The following is a 12,598-nucleotide window of genomic DNA, read 5'->3' as shown; positions in this document are numbered from 1 at the left end:
AATTCCATCCATGCTGTCACAAAGGGTAGGAGCTCCTTCTTTCTTTCTGCTGCACAATATTCCATATACCATAGTTTTTTGATCCTCTCATTTACTGGTGGGCACTCAGACTGTTTCCAGCACTAGGCTATTGTAAATTGCGCTGCTATGAACATTGGGGTGCATAGGTTCTTTTGAATTGGTGTTTCAGGATTCTTAAGGTATAATCCCTGCAGTAAAATTTCCAGGTCAAAAGGCAGTTCCATTTTTAGTTTTTTGAGGAAATTCCATATTGTTTTCCACAGTGGCTGCACCAGTCTGCATTCCCACCAACAGTGCACTAGGGTTTCCTTTTCTCCACACCTCACCAGCACTTGTGGTTTGTTGATTTGTTTATGATGGCCATTTTGACTGGTGTGAAGTGGTATCTCATTGTGTTTTTAATTTGCATCTCTCTGATAGCTAGTGATGCTAAGCATCCTTTTGTATGTCTATGGGCCTTCTGTATGTCCCCCTTGGAGAAGTGTCTGTTCAAGTCCTTTGCCCATTTTTCAATTGGATTATTTGTCTTCCTGGAGTAGAGTCTTGTGAGTTCTTTATATATTTTGGAGATCAAACCCTTGTCCAAGGTATCATTGGCAAAGATATTTTCCCATATGGTTGGTTCCCTTTGCATTTTACTGATTTTTTTTAAGCCGTGCAGAAGCTTTTTAATTTGATGAAGTCCCATGTGTTTATTCTTTCCTTTATGTCCCTTGCTCTAGAGGACATATCAGTGAATATTGCTGAGTGGAATACCTCAGATTTTCCTGCCTACGTTCTCCTCTAGGACTTTTATGGTGTCACGACATATATTTAAGTCTTTTATCTATCTTAAGATTATTTTGTGTATGGTGGAAGCTGGTGAAAATGAAGTTTTTAAGGACTGGAAAATGGTTCTTTTGAATATGCCACTAACATAGCAAACTCAAACTTGAAGCAAAATTAACAATCCTCATCCTAAATATATTATTTATTACTTCTACAAATAAATGATATAATGTATGGCTATGTCTATATGTGTATTTAATATGTCAATATCCTTTTAATTAGTAAGGCTGAGATAGTTAGTTCTTTTCTAATTTCTTATTCTTCTTGGTCCCCATTCCAATCAGTCTCATAATTAAAAAATGTTAGTCTTTATTAACATCTATAACATCTTTTGTCTTATTTATTTCCTCTGCCATAGCTATAGTTAAGGCTCATTATCTCCTAAAATAAAATAATATTTATTATTGTAACTAGATTGTAAAATAATGCATATGCTTCCTAGAACATTTGGAAAACACAGAGAAGCAGCAAATAAAACTATTCATTTTCCATGGCCAAGAAAAATAAAACACAGGGTACTATAATATTTTATTCTCTTTTAGTCTTATCCATGCATTTTCATATTTTAAATGACTGGATAGTATTCTAGATGTCTGAATATTTTCTTTGAAAAGAAGAGTTTAAGTACAATAATAGTTTATAATCCTACAAAATTATTCTTCTTCAAGGAACATAGATATAAGACATAAACCTAAATGTAGAAAAATTTGTCTACATAATATTGTCCATCTTAGCAACATGGACAATAGAGGATATTTGGAAAAAGTCTAATTGTCTTATAATAGGGAAATGGTTAAATAAATGTTGACATACCCATATTATGTTATTTACTTCTGAGAAAACAATACTGAGAAAAGAGTAAATTTATTATTATGTGTTCCAGCTATATATCTCTGGTTTTCAGAATAATGCATTTAATTACTTAATAGTTAATTACTATTAAAACTCATTACAAGGCAAGAGTAAATTAAGTTATAAACACAAAGATAAGTACAGAAACTCTCACCAGGAATAAACTAAATTAGAATTAAAAATAGTATCTTTGAAGCTTAATACTCTACAAGTTTAGGCCAGTTTCTTTATTTACTTGATTTTCCATTTACCATTCCAGTCTGAGAGAAATGCTAAACTATATCCAATATGGATTACATATTCATCATCTACTTAAAACTTGGCATCTAACATTACTGTCAAAATTTAAAGCTAGGATACTTTTTTGTGGTTAAATTAAAAACACTGAAATTGTGAAGTTCTGAGGAAGAAAGGAGATTATAAAATGAAAGCCAAAACCTGTATAACCAATTATGTATACATGCACACAGTCATTCATGCACAAGCATTTACTTCTATGTTTTTTCACTGTTTAAGCAAAGCTTAAGATTTTATTGACTTCTAAAAAAATGGCATAGGTTGAGAATAGATCATTGAAATACTGAAAAAAGATATTTATTGATGAATATTTAGTAGTCTAGCGATTACGGGGTTAAAATAATTACAAAGATATCATCCATATGCTTAAAAAACATCTGGTCTAGGGTGGGAGACAGACATATTAAGCAGTAATGTGGTATGGCAAAGCTAAGTACTGAGGTTAAAGCTACACTTAAAGGTTAGGGGAACATAGACAAGAAAATAATCAGCTCTACTTTGGGAATATACGAGGGATGGGTGGAGCATTAGCTACATTTTATGAAGTGTAGAAAAGGGAGAAAAGGCATTCCAGGAAAGGAAAATACCCAGGCAAAGTCAAGGAGCTGTAAGTGTGTATATGGTATTAGAATAAATGTGAGAAATTAGGTTCACCTGGAACTTGAATTGTGTGGAGTAATGGGAATGGCCAGAGATGATTCTATGAGGGTCGGTTTGAAGCTGATTACATGACACTGTTCAACATGTGAAGGATTTGAGTTTTATCCTATTTTAACTGCAGTTATTGAGTATCCAAAATAACATTTATTTTGCATATAAGTAACATAATCTGACTGATGTTTTAAAATCATAATTCTAGCAGACTTTTCCAATCCCAATCATGCTCCAATTCTCTAGATGATTCTTTCACACACTCTTTTCTCTGTTGTGCTTTCTAACACTGATCAGCATTCCTAGATGATAACTTTTGCTTGCTACTGAACAGAGAAAATAAGAACATTCTGAATAGAACTTCCACAAGCTCTATCTGCTACTGGAACTTGCACTCATACCCTCTGCCTTCTTTTTCACTTCTGGGGACCAACTAGCCACACTACTAACAAAGGACCCTTCTATTCTGCACTGGATTCCGTCTGCTCAGCCCTGCTTTAGCGCTTTTCCCTTTTTTAAGCATTATCAAATTATCCTCTACTAGATCTTTTCCATGGACACAAATGTTCCGATTTCTCCCTTTTCAAGATAAAAAAAAATCCTTTGAGGTCACATCATCCTCATTTCCTCCCTCCCCTTACAACAATGTTCCTCAAAAGAATGGGCTGTATTAAAAGCTTCCAATTTCTCTCCTCTTTCATGAATCCATTCAATCAGGTTTCCCTACCATTCCACTTATGTGAAACTCTTAGCTATATCATTTCTTACCTCAATCTGTCTCATTCTACATTTCACCATCACATCTGTTGACCATTCACTGATATTTGAGTCATTCTCTTAACCTGGACTATCAGACTCCACTGATACCCACCACTGAGTTGTTGATCCTTCTCATCCTCATTATTGTTTTCTTCATCTGCCTAACCTTAGAAATTTGGATTACTTTGTGAGTCAGTCCTTGGAAATTTTATCTTTTCCACTTACAGTCATTTTTTTAGTGGTGTTATCATTCAGTCTCATGGTGATAAATACTGTCTGTATACCAATCACACCCAAGTTCTTATATTTTTAGGACAAGAAAACCATAAATCCAACAAACTACTCAATAGCTCCACCTAGTTATCTGCCTAAAATGCCAAGCTTAACTTTCAAAATTGAAACTTTTTATCTTTCCCCCAATCTCTGCTCTATCTCACCTCATGGGACCTCCATCCAGTTTCTCAGGGACTAAACTGCACTAAAAAATATTAATAACCTAAACTTTCCAGTTATTCTCATATCTCCTATTCAATTCACCAGGAAATATTGCCTTCTACTTCAGAATACATGACCACTGTTACATATTTGGTCCATATGTCTGCCACCATTTGGTCCAATCCACTCACCCCTCCATCTATAGCTGGAATTACTGCAGTTTTCTGACTCACTTCCTTACATTGGATATTGAATCCTTAAAGTCCATTCTCAAAAGAGCAACCAGAGTTTTACACTTCTAATATAGTAAGATCATCTCTCTCTGCTCAAAAATCTCCCAAGTCTTTTTTTTCTTAACTTTTTTATGATATATTTTTATTCTCAGTCCGTTCAAAATAGTTTGTTTGTTTCTTTAGCTATTTTTTTTATTGTTGTTCAAGTACAGTTGTCTTCTTATCTCATTCTAAGTAAATACCAAAGTTCTTAGAGTGGCCAGCAATGTTGGCAATGTTGAGATTTTTCTCAGACTTCACATTCTATTATGTTCTCTCTTATGAATGTGTTCTACCTCCAATGGCCTTTTACCTGTTCCTCCAACTTTCCAGATGTGTTGCAACTGAAGTTCCATATGCCTCCAGATCTGTTACTGCTGTTATCTCCAAGGCTCAATTCCTCACCTTCTTCAGGAATTTAATCTAAGATTATCTTCTCTAAGAAACCTATGGTTAATCTGTTTTAAAATTAAAACAGCTCTTGCTTGCTGACCCTTTTAAACTCTCTGCTTTAATTATGTTAACAATTTTTATAACCACCCAACATTCTACTTACATTACTTTTTGTGTATCAGTTATTTTTATGTACCCACCCTTCTCAATGTAAGCTCCACAAAGGCAATACTTTTTGTCTGTTTTGATTATTACTTTGTTCCCATTTCTAGAATGGTTTAGACAAATAGTTGGAACCTTATAAATATCTGCTTAATAAATGAATAAATATGAAATTGCAAGAGTATAAACAAATACAATTATTAGTATATATTTCTCAAGAGATTGAGAAAAATATAACATATATATTGTGGGGGAGAGATTAATCTTACTAATATTGAGGAAATCTAACAAATCATTAAGGCAAAGACTAATACACCAGTAAGGAAAATAAATACATATAGCCTGAAAATAGGAAAAAAGTTAAAATCATCAGGAATTAAAACATATAAAGTAAAACAATAATTATATACAATATTTACATTGGCAAATATTTAAAAGAAATGCATGCCTAAGGTAGATTAAACCTCATAAGAATTGAGTAATCTCTCTAGGAGAAAACATAAGTTAATTTAAAACAGGGGAAGTTGGAAATATGCAGCATGGAACTTTTAAGAATGAATATACTGTTCAATGTAAAAAATTACTACTTGAAATTTATTTTTCATTCATTCACTCATATGCAAAGTACATGGGTAGAATGGAAAGCAAAAACAAGTTCTTTTCTCCTATGAATCTCATGTTTAATCACTCAGTCAATAATTTGTCATAAAAATAATGTAACATTGTATCGGGAAAACTGTAGAAATGATAAATATGTTGCTACATGGTGCTATGAAAGTCTGTAATTAGGCATTTGATCTACTTTGGGTGTCAGGAAAGACTTCCAACAAGGAATTATTTTTTTTATTTTATTTTAATCATTGTTCAAATACAGTTTTCTCCCTTTTACTCCCAATCCACCACCCCCAACAAGGAATTATTTTTAACTTCAAGTCCAAGCAAAAGGTAATGGTGACTAGATCTGCTTCTTTGACCACCCATTGTCAGGAACCATGCCAAGCACTTAGGCTAAATGATGCATAAGCAGTTATGTCCCAGGCCCTCATGGTTTCCACACCTGTTGGAGGGTGATTGTGGTTTGAGTGGAAGATGCTATTGGGATAAAGAGAAGCATGTAGTTATGAGATATATTTTGGACCATCACGTAATGAGCTTGACAATAGGTTTGATTGGGTGAGTAAAGAAAAGGCAAGAATCCAAAATAACTTTTTATAATTTTAACTTATCCCTAGGTGAACAGTGTGCCATTTACTGGGATAGGAAAACAGGTGTTAAGGGAGGAAAAAATGTTGAAGGTTCCGTTTTAGACATGTCAATTTTGTACTGTCTCTGACAAATTTAACCCAAGTTGATGGTCATTTGTCTAAGGGTCTCAAGCTAAAAAACATCAGGTTGATTGTTTAAACCTGGAAGATACTACCATAGAAATAGTGTTTGAAACCATAATACTAAGAAAACCTATGGAAAACAAAAAAGTGAAGAAAACATAAAGAGGTAAATAGAAGAAAAGCCAAAAGAAAGTGAGCATGAGAGACAGTAAGAAAAAAAGAAAGAAAATAAAAGAGGACAGAAGAGAAAATTAAAGAGGAAGAGAAGTAATAAGGCCCAGAAAGAATTAATACATTTTGAGTCTGGCCAGGAGAAATAGTCAATAAAGGAGAGAGAGAAAAAGAGTGGACAGAAGAGATGTGGGTCAGGTGCAGCCAAAGTCCCACTGCCAACATTAGCCTCAAATGGAGAATGTGGGGGAACAGCTTCTGTATTTTCAGAGGGACATAAGCCAGTTGTGCGTGTTTGTGTGTGTGCATAAGATTCTTCTTGGCAATGGAATTCACTTTGGGAAATCACCAGGTGGAGGACAGATACAGGGTGGGGCAAAAAAGTTTACAGTTGTGAGTATGTGAAACACATAGTTCATTCTTGAATTATACTGCATTAATTATTGTATTATTTTCCATATGAACAACTGTATAAACCCACCCCGTGTTTTCCCTACCTTGTATTCTCTTATGAATTGTGAGGATCAGGCATCTGCTGAGATTTTGGAAGAAGGTGGGAAAAGATTTGCTGGTTCAAGGGAAATATTTAAAATAATCAATATGCAGAGTGAAGAGGTCTTGCCAAACAAAAGTCTGGGAGCCTGTGCAACATAAATGATCATGAATATTTTGTGAAGCCAGTTTTTCTGTCACAGCTTTTCACTATCAGACTTCTACAACCAAGAAGAAGCAGAAATAAGGTAACAGTTGGGTTAAGCTATACTGGATTTCTGGCACTTGAGTGTGATAAATACAGAGGACCAAACTGAATAATTTAATTTTGGATAACAATTATATTGTTATGGACTATATGCACAAAGATTATACAATCAGCTTTGTAAAATGAAAATTTCAACCTGTAGAAATATTCAACAGGGAATTGGTTATATATATATTTAGACACACAGTATATAAGATATTTATACTGCAATTCACAACAATGATGATCCCTTTATTTTTTTGACATGGAATAATGCCTAAGATACATGGATAGGTAGAAAATTCAGGCTACCATGGTGCATACATAAAACTTTTATTTAAAAACAATTCTTTGATATAAAGTGTGGGCAAGGAGGTATAGCAATTGGGACTCCCACATATCACCAGTGAAAATGTAAATTATCAAAGTAATTTTGGAAACTCTTTGTAAATGTTTATTTTAAAAGCCTAATATATGCACAGCCCTAGAAACCAGGCAGCAATTCTGCTCCTAAGTGTGTACCAGACAGAACTATGTCCTTAATTTCCCTATAAAGCATGTACTAGAATTTCATAGAAATTCTAACTTGAAAGAACCCCAAACTTGAAAGAACCAAATGGCAAAATGTTTAAAGTGTGGTACATTTATATAAGGCGATTTGTATCTATCAATGAGAATAAGCAAATTACAATGGCAAGTAACACTATAAACATATTTTACAAACATAACTTTATAGAAAATAAGCTAACAAAAAGACACATAATGTGTGATCCCATTTATGTAAAAGTGAGAAACATGAAAAACTACGGTGTTAAGAGTTGGGGAAGTTTGCTCTTGGCAGAGAGGGGTGATGATATGAGAACTTCTGGAGTTCAGAAACGTTCTTTCTCCAGAACAGTTACTGTTTGCTCGCATTCTGTGTGTTTGCTATCACTGAATAACAGTTACACAATAAGAACCCTCGTGTGTAGAAAAAAATATCTGGAAAGAAATATCTCAACATGTTAATAGTATGGTATCTGTGTGGTAGGTTGTTGGTGATTTCTTTATTTCATTTACACATTTTATTCCATGCAGATTTTTACATTGCAAGTGTATTCCTTATATATGCAGAAAAACAGTGAGGCTCTTGGCTTTTTAAAAAGTGTTAAATGTGGTTACAAGTATACCCATTCTAAAACTATGTAGTTCATTTTCCATCTTCAGAGAGAAACACTTTACCTCTTCAAACACTTCTGGGATGCCGAAAAAAGAAAATTAATATTAATTCCTATTATTCCAGTCAGTTGTCAACATTTGACTTTAGTAATTTAATTTCTAACATATTTAAAATTTAGCCTAATACTAAAACAAATTGTTTGCTTATTTTTGGCATTAATTCTTAAATTGAGCAGGGACCATCTATTAAAACTAAGCTAATCTCCTTAAATTCTTTACTATAAACTCATTTTTTAAAACACCTACTTATGTTTCACCACTAATGGAATGGGAGAGGATGCTGCAGAAAACGTTCAATTATTATTAATCCCCTTTCCTATGCAAGTCGTATCAATCCTGTTTCTTTTTCCTTCACAGTGCAAGGGTCTATTTAACAAAATGCATGTGGTTAAGATTGTTTCTTTAATAAAGCTCAAGAGGATGGAATTGAATTAGTTTAGGGTAATTACTTATAATTAGATATTCTTAATGGAAACTGAATAAGTCCTAAGTTATTCTAAAAACTTGCTTGCTTAAATCTGTAGCTCCATTGGCAGCTAACTCCCCTCTTCCCCCTCCCCACATGGAAACAAGAAAACTGCTTTCCAGTTCTTAAGGCAAAATTCCATTTACTTAGAAAACACTCCAAGGCATATTCAGAGAAAGTTTGTAAACAATTATCAGTCATTAAACTAAAGAACTAAAAAAAGAGTCCACACTACAGTAAATGTGACCCACACTTAAAAGGGGTGGTGAAGTGGAGGGGACAGTAAAGAACACAGTCTCTGAGAGGATCAAGTGTGATTATCTGTTGTCTATTCATTAGACACATGGCTGTGAGCGTCTCTTAAAAACACACCAGGTTTCTGTTCATATTTGTTGCTGGGCAGAAAAACTAGGCCTGGGTAATGGCCAGCTCGGTGAGGGTACCTTGTAAACCGAAAGCTCTACAAGCAATATGGTATTAGGTGGGCCATGCCAAGGGGATCACATCTGTTTTGAATCAGAGATGTCTTCACACCAAGAGGGTAGAAGAGATAGCCAAAGACACAAGCAGCCAGCACTCCTATAAAGCCACCAGGACTTGATTTTTTATCTTTCTCTCGTCACAACAGCAGAGAGGTTAACTTCTCCACTTGACAGATGTGTAAAAAGGCCAGTGCAAGAAGAAACCTGGCATGCTTTATGAAGCTCTGTGGCAGAAGAATGTTTTCATCCCTACCATGTGAAAGATTTAAGTTTAAATGGTTTCCACATGGGGGATTTTGTGCTACCCCATATGAGACCCTGGCTTTTGTCTTCTTAATGCTGTTGCTGTCTAAATTAGATTTGTTCATTTGGTTAAACTCTTTTTATGAATTCAAAATAATAGATGCCTCTTAGTTCCATACAATCAAATTTCTGATCAGATAACTCAAACTCAGGGGAAAAAAAGTGAATTTCATCGCAATAGAAAACTCCATGAATTCTGTTTGGCCTAAGTTCTGAGACTACACTTGTTTCAATATCTTGTACATACCTGCCTGACTTTAGAGAGTGTGAATATGAGAGACAAAAAAGAGATATCAGATAGTATCACCATGATGTAATAATGCCTATTCTTTGGACCATAGTTAATTTCTTTCTGGTTTAATACATAGATTGAGTGTATCTTCTATCACTTAAGGAAAAATGAAACTGTAAATCATATCCTAATGTCTTTAAATTATGTCTAAATAAATAATAGAAATCAGTGAGCAAAGTGAAGAAGGTGTGATGGCAACATTCTAACAGTACTTGAACATCAGGTGTATGTACTTACTTTAGCTACAAAATAGTTATCAACCTCCCATTTTTCAGAGGTCACTGGCCAGCGATATTAAATAATTTGTCCAACATTATAGAGATAAGTGGTAATGGGAAAACATTCAAATTACGATCCTGTTTCAAAACCCACATTCTTGCCTTACACCATTTCACAGACACCTGGATCCTGGGATCATAGTATATGATGTTTTCAAAACATGCCCACAAATTCTTTGATACTTCTTCTGTCAAAAAAGGGCTCTTTGTTTCCTCCCTCTGAATCTGTTCCTACCACAGTGATGCATTTGTACCTAAACAGACTATAGTAGAAGTGATGCTACACAGCTTATAAGAATTGGCCTAAGAAGACACTATAGCTTCCACATAGTTCTTATGGTCTGGCTGCTCTGCTATTATTTCGTAGGAAAGAACACATGTAGGTGCTCTACTGGAAAGTAGAGCAAGAAGTAGAGCATTGTACAAGACAATGACAGTGTCAGCTGCCAGTCATGTGATTGAACCATCTGGGACATCCAATCAAGTTAAGCTCTCAGGTGACTGCAACCCTAGAGGATAACTAACTTAGCTAGATGTGAGGGATCCCATGAAAGAGTAGCTTAGTCAGGCCTTTTCTGAATTCCTGAACCTTACAGTCAGGAGCAAAATTAAACAGTTGCTATTTTATGATACTGAATTTGGGGATAATTATTATACTGCAATAATACAGCTGGGGTAGGGGGAGTGGTGGGGGAGAAATGGAGACAACTGTACTTGAACAAATAAAATTTATATGTTATATACAAACAAATAAAACACAGCACAAGATTTGGAAACAGTCAGCCAGTGAAGCATCAGCAGAAGATATAGCAGGGTGGGAGGATTGCTCCTCTCAGTCTTTATTCATCTCCATTGGTCCATAAGCAAAAGTCAAGAATAATGCAAGGGATATGAGCATGGACATTAGTCAGACAAACCCGTGTACATCCCAACATTTCCACTTACTAGCTTTAGTGTGGCTGATGGTACTACAATTTTCTGAAACTCATCTTTATAATGAAGAAAATAATAATGTATTAGTTAGAGAATTAATCTGGTTCTCTGTTCAAAAAAACCAGAAATAATAGGAAATGTACTTGCATAACTATATAATTCTCTCTCCATATACACATGATTTATGATAAGAAATTGACTCATGCAATTATAGAGACTGAGAATTTTCAAGATCTGAAGTAGGCAAGCTGAAAACCCCAGCCAAATATGCAGTTCCAGCTCTAGTACAAGTCTGAGGGTCTGAGAACAAGAGGAACCAATGGTACAAGTTCCAGTCTGAGAGCAGACAGACTCAAGACCCAAAAATAGCTGTTTCAGTTTGTGTCTGAAGGCAGGGTAAGACCAGTGTTCCAGTTCATGTAGTCAGAAGCAATTTCATTTTCTTTGTTGTTGCACCAGCCTTTTTGTTCTATTCAGGCCTCCAAATAAGGACCACCTGTATTAGGGAGAACACTCTGCATTATTTGGTCTACAGATAAAACAGTTTATCTCATCCAAAAAAATGCCCTCACAGAATGCCCAGAGTAATGTTTGATCAATATCTCAGCACCGCATAGCCCAGTAAAGTTGACAAATAAAATTAACCATTACAAGTTTACTCTTTGTCAATTGGGCACTTATATGCACCTCTTAAAATGATACTTCATCTCCAAATAAAGACAACCACAAGGTCATAATCCCACTTAAAAAGATGCAATGGTCCTGAATACAACTGAAAGTGCACTAACTCCTTCCCCAAAATGGATAAAGTCCTTGAGTGAGGTTTACTCTTCTTCGTATTCTACGACTTAAATACTATGATGTCCAATTAACAATGCTCAAATAATATATCAAATCACTACATCTTTATGTTGCATAATAAGGAATTGGAGAGAGAAGAAAAAATATATTTATATACACATAAACATATTCATAACAAAATAAAGAAGAAATTCTCATGACAGTCATTTTTGTCACTTGGTCACAGCTGTTCTTTATAACTAACTACCTTCTTCTACTGCCCATTCTGCATTCCCTTTGTCTCCTAAAAACATTTCAGCAAGTTCTTTGTCTGTTAATTCAGAAGCATAAGAAACCCAAAATGGCCTGGAGGCAGCCTTAACTTTGAGTTAAATGAAATCAATGTGTGTCTCCTAATGGAATGATTCCTCCCTCTGAAACTAAGACCTATAGGACAGCAGAACAAAAGGTCATGACAACAGGAAGCAAAAATTTTACTAGTGGGTCACTACAAAGTCATAATGAATAGTGTCACTCCCATCTGCACCCCTTGATTCCTAGAGCTGTGAATCCTGGCTACCAGAGAAACAGCATTATACACTAGATGCTGATGCAAAGCATATACAGCCGTCTGAAGAACCTTGCTCTGACCCAACAAGGTTTTGCCATGTAGCTGGCACTGTAACTGAGTCTTCTAAAGGCCAATTCACCATTCTGTAAGGCCAGATGTTTTACAATGGTGGAGACATGATAAGACCTGTAAATTCTATGAGCTTGGGTCCATTGTCACACTTTATTTGCTGTGAAATTCCTTGATCAGAAGCAATGCTGTGTGGGATACCATAGTGACGGATAAAGCATTCTGTAAGTCCACATATGGCAGAAGCATTACTTGCAGGGAATGCAAATTTGTATCCCGAGTGTCTATTCCATTGAGA

The sequence above is a fragment of the Phyllostomus discolor genome, chromosome 9, assembly GCF_004126475.2.
Source record: "Phyllostomus discolor isolate MPI-MPIP mPhyDis1 chromosome 9, mPhyDis1.pri.v3, whole genome shotgun sequence".
NCBI lineage: Eukaryota > Metazoa > Chordata > Mammalia > Chiroptera > Phyllostomidae > Phyllostomus > Phyllostomus discolor.
The sequence above is the reverse complement of the archived record's forward strand: the minus strand, read 5'-3'. Positions refer to the sequence as shown.